This window comes from Ailuropoda melanoleuca, chromosome 1 (assembly GCF_002007445.2).
Source record: "Ailuropoda melanoleuca isolate Jingjing chromosome 1, ASM200744v2, whole genome shotgun sequence".
Lineage (NCBI taxonomy): Eukaryota > Metazoa > Chordata > Mammalia > Carnivora > Ursidae > Ailuropoda > Ailuropoda melanoleuca.
The window spans coordinates 150,664,782-150,668,883 of record NC_048218.1 but is presented as its reverse complement, the minus strand read 5'-3'; the positions used below and the strand labels follow the sequence as shown (position 1 = coordinate 150,668,883).

Genomic DNA, 4,102 nt, shown 5'->3' with positions numbered 1-4,102 from the left:
TCATACACACAGCAGTCACTGGAGCTGCCGCCGTAGCCTAAACAGCTGTGAACCTCACTGCAGACTCTTGAAGCCCAAGGCAGCTGCAAAGAGCTCCCTGTATTTCTTTACGTTCCAGGTGTCCTTGAAATAAGTCTCCATCCCTCAGGTAACAGAACTCCTATTTCTTTTCCTTACACCCTGAAGCATGTACACACAGACAGGCACATGCATCTGAGTGTGTGCGGGTACACACACAGCGTTCACTGTTAATCTAATTTGAACTTCCAATCTATTCCTCATAAGAACTGGTAAAACACATAACCCATTGGGGGGGTAAAGGAAAGTCTTCATTTTCACTTTGGTTGTTCCATTCTGTCTCAGACACTAACTTCTTTGTTCTACCAGAGTTTGTCTTAGAAACACGACTCTCTTGAATGGGAGGAATAAGAGCTACCCACTACGGAGAACTCTTTCAGGCACACACCTGCATATATAATACATGTATACATTTATGTGTATTTTTTATCCTCATAACATTATTATGCGGTAGTAGTATTATTATCAATGAAGACAGTCAGCCTTAGAGAGGTTAGATAACTTGTCCAAGATCATGTATTTCCTTAAGCAGTAGAACTGGAATGCAAGCCCAGGTCTGTAAAACACCAAAATCTTTCACTTAACAACTCTCTCATCCTTTTCTCCCCCACTCTGGCCTTTTCCCTACTTCCCAATCCCAAGTATGAGACATAATATATCCCAACATCCTCAGTAGCTAAAACAGGTTAATAAAATCTCACTGGACTATCACAAAAAACAAATTAAAACCAAAAATGAAAATCAAGGCTGGTTACATTATAGTACTTAATGCTTATTAAAGACATCTGAATACTTACCTGAGATATATATCATCACTTAATAACAATAGAATTTTCATGTCAATCGAGATAGGTACACACCACATGAGTGATTTCTGACCAGATGGTAAAGTCAACTTAGAATGAGAGAACCCTCATTGCAACCGTTTTCTCAACAAAGATACTATATATGAGCCTGTTACTGCAACTAGCTCCCCATAGATCACCCAGAAACATGCTGTCAGATCAGCCCGGCTGGAGTGAATCCTGGGTGTTAAAGAATGTATTAAGAATTTCCCAATGCTTTGTGGGTTTCAAACCCAGTGCTTCACTAGCTGTGACAACAGAGGGTAAATGAGTGGTGCATTGCATGTGCCATGCCAGCTTCATGGAAGGTTGTGTCTCACTTAGATCATCAAAGCCATTGGCCAGATGTCCGGTCATCCCTTATGCTTTGCACAATGCCAAGTATTCTGCAGATGGCTCCCCAAGCGCTAAATAATAACAGTGTCTAGCTTTCAAGGGCTATTTGCAGCACAGTCATTCTTTATACTCATTCTATCAACTGCTGCTGTCTTCACTCTTGGTGTGAAACAGTATTACGAGTGACAAGATGGACACCTGGTTCAAAGGCATCTTCAGAAATAGAACTCATTGCTCCCAATCATTTCAAACTCTTACAGCATTTGACTGGAGCAAAGCATAAAACATTTTAGTGGCTTGTCCTTTATGCTAGTTGCATAATTTACAACCACCCTTCCACCCGCATCCTCTCTGAGATCCTATCTGCCTTTGAGGGCTAACATGACATAATTCTACTCCACTATATAATGTAATGGTGAAGAGGAATTTTCTGCTTGGAAGAGACCATCTCATTTCAATATGCTGTGACATCTTTTGGAAACCAATATCCTCTATAATGGGGAATGGCTGCAGATCAAGGGCAATCATTTCTGTGATTTATGAGCAGTGCAAGCAGATGGTTTTTTGAATATTTGGCTTTTTCCCAAAAACCTCATGCAAGCTAAGCTGTTATATCTTATTGCGTGAAAACCCTCTGATTCCAGGTTAAGGGGATGGGCTGACTCAGAATCTGACTTTGTACTTGAAAACCGGGACATGCTGCTAACCTACAGAAAGCCAAGAAACTTTTTTTTTTTTTTAATTTCTCCTACCGCTAGCAGCAATCATAACCACAGACCACATTGTAAGCCAAGAAAAGAGAAAGCCAGATACCTGGTCTGGAAGGTGAAGATGTCTCACTTTGCTATAGTTATTAGATTATCAATTTTCTCCCCTCAAGACCTGTGTGATTCGCAGGGAACACTATTAGCCTGGCAAGAATTAATTACAGCCCTGATAAAGGTGACCTTCCAAACAAAAGCAAAGAGGCAAACCAGTGTTTTGTATGAAGCACCTGAGAAGTTAGGAGGTTTAACTTGGAGCCTAAACAGGATCTTGAAAAATACTGTCTATTTCAAAAGGAGCATGTTGGGCTCTTTTAAGTGGAAGGCCAGGTGAGCGGGACCTTAGCCTTGCCATGATAGGAAATTTTAATTATCTACAGTATTCAATATTTTGAATGTGAAGGCTTTCATTTCAATTTGGTTGATTTTTCGCACAGATAAAAAGAATGGGAATTTTTTGAGGACTAAGGATTGATAGTGGATAAAAATATATCATTTCATCTCAACCTCAGGAGACTTGGGGATGTTGCACATGTAAGTGAAGGCAGCCAGTCAGAGTGACTTGACACAGGGAACCACGAGAAGTTGACTTTACTACAGTCAATACATCCCACAATGTGTCATTAGCTTGGGATACTATTTGTTGCTCTTGCTTTTCTGGAAGAAAATGTGTAATCAAAATGAGTCTTTAATGATCCTATGTTCTTTCCTGTGGCAGTAAAAACCCACCCCCTCCTTCAGTTTTTCGGGCCCAGCAGTGCAACAACTTTCCCTATTTAAAACTGTGTGTTCATTTTGTTTCCCAGAGTCCATAGCAAACTGAGGGCTTCAGGGGGTGGGGGGAAATGCGATAGGCTGGTGATGGGTATTAAGGAGGGCACGGTTCTTTCCATGCTGATAGCACTCTCGCAAACATGGTGAACATTCCTAATACCCGCCGACTTTCTGCAAGTGTGGCAAGCACCAACCCCACAAAGTGACACAGTACAAGAAAGGCAAAGATTTCTCTTTATGCCCAGGGAAAGCGGTATTATGACAGGAAGCAGAGTGGCTGTGGTGGGCAGACTAAGCCGATTTTCCGGAAAAAGGCTAAAACTACAAAGAAGATTGTGCTGAGGCTTGAATGTGGCGAGCCTAACTGCAGATCTAAGAGAATGCTGGCTATTAAGAGATGCGAGAATTTTGAACTGGGAGGAGATAAGAGAAAGGGCCAAGTGATCCAGTTCTAAGCTTTGTATTTTGTTACATTATGAAGACGGTAAAATCTTGAGGTTACGTTCAGTTCATTTGGTTGCAGTTGGTCTTGTAAGAGGGAAATAAACTAGTGCCATCAATTCAAAAATAAATAAATAAATAAATAAATAAATAAATAAATAAATAAANGACTAAGCCGATTTTCCGGAAAAAGGCTAAAACTACAAAGAAGATTGTGCTGAGGCTTGAATGTGGCGAGCCTAACTGCAGATCTAAGAGAATGCTGGCTATTAAGAGATGCGAGAATTTTGAACTGGGAGGAGATAAGAGAAAGGGCCAAGTGATCCAGTTCTAAGCTTTGTATTTTGTTACATTATGAAGACGGTAAAATCTTGAGGTTACGTTCAGTTCATTTGGTTGCAGTTGGTCTTGTAAGAGGGAAATAAACTAGTGCCATCAATTCAAAAATAAATAAATAAATAAATAAATAAATAAATAAATAAATAAATAAGGAGGGCACGTATTGCATGGTGCACTGGGTGTTATACGCAAGTAATGAATCATGGAACTTTACAACAAAAACTAGGAATGTACTGTATGGTGTCTAACATAATAAAAAATATTATTATTTTAAAAATAAATAAATAAATAAAACTGTGTGTTCAGGAAAGATTTTGCTACCAGTAACAATACTCAAAAGTAAACCTAAATCGCTTTGTTACTGCAAGGTTTTGTTTTGTTGAAATGGAAGCCTTCAGTACCTGTTGAAAGGATTTTGAAGGTAAACAGAAAGAAAGGGAAACCTTTCTTCTCCTTCAGTGCCACCAAATTGCCTACTCTGAGGCAAACCTCCTCTGTGACAGGTTTCCCCCTGGAAGGTGCCAA

General features: G+C 39.9%; 1 pseudogene; it reads left to right on the top strand.

Annotated features, from left to right (window-relative positions):
* The first annotated feature begins 2,937 nt into the window (after positions 1-2,937).
* Positions 2,938-3,252, top strand: LOC100484822 (annotated as a pseudogene).
* The last annotated feature ends 850 nt before the right edge of the window (positions 3,253-4,102 follow it).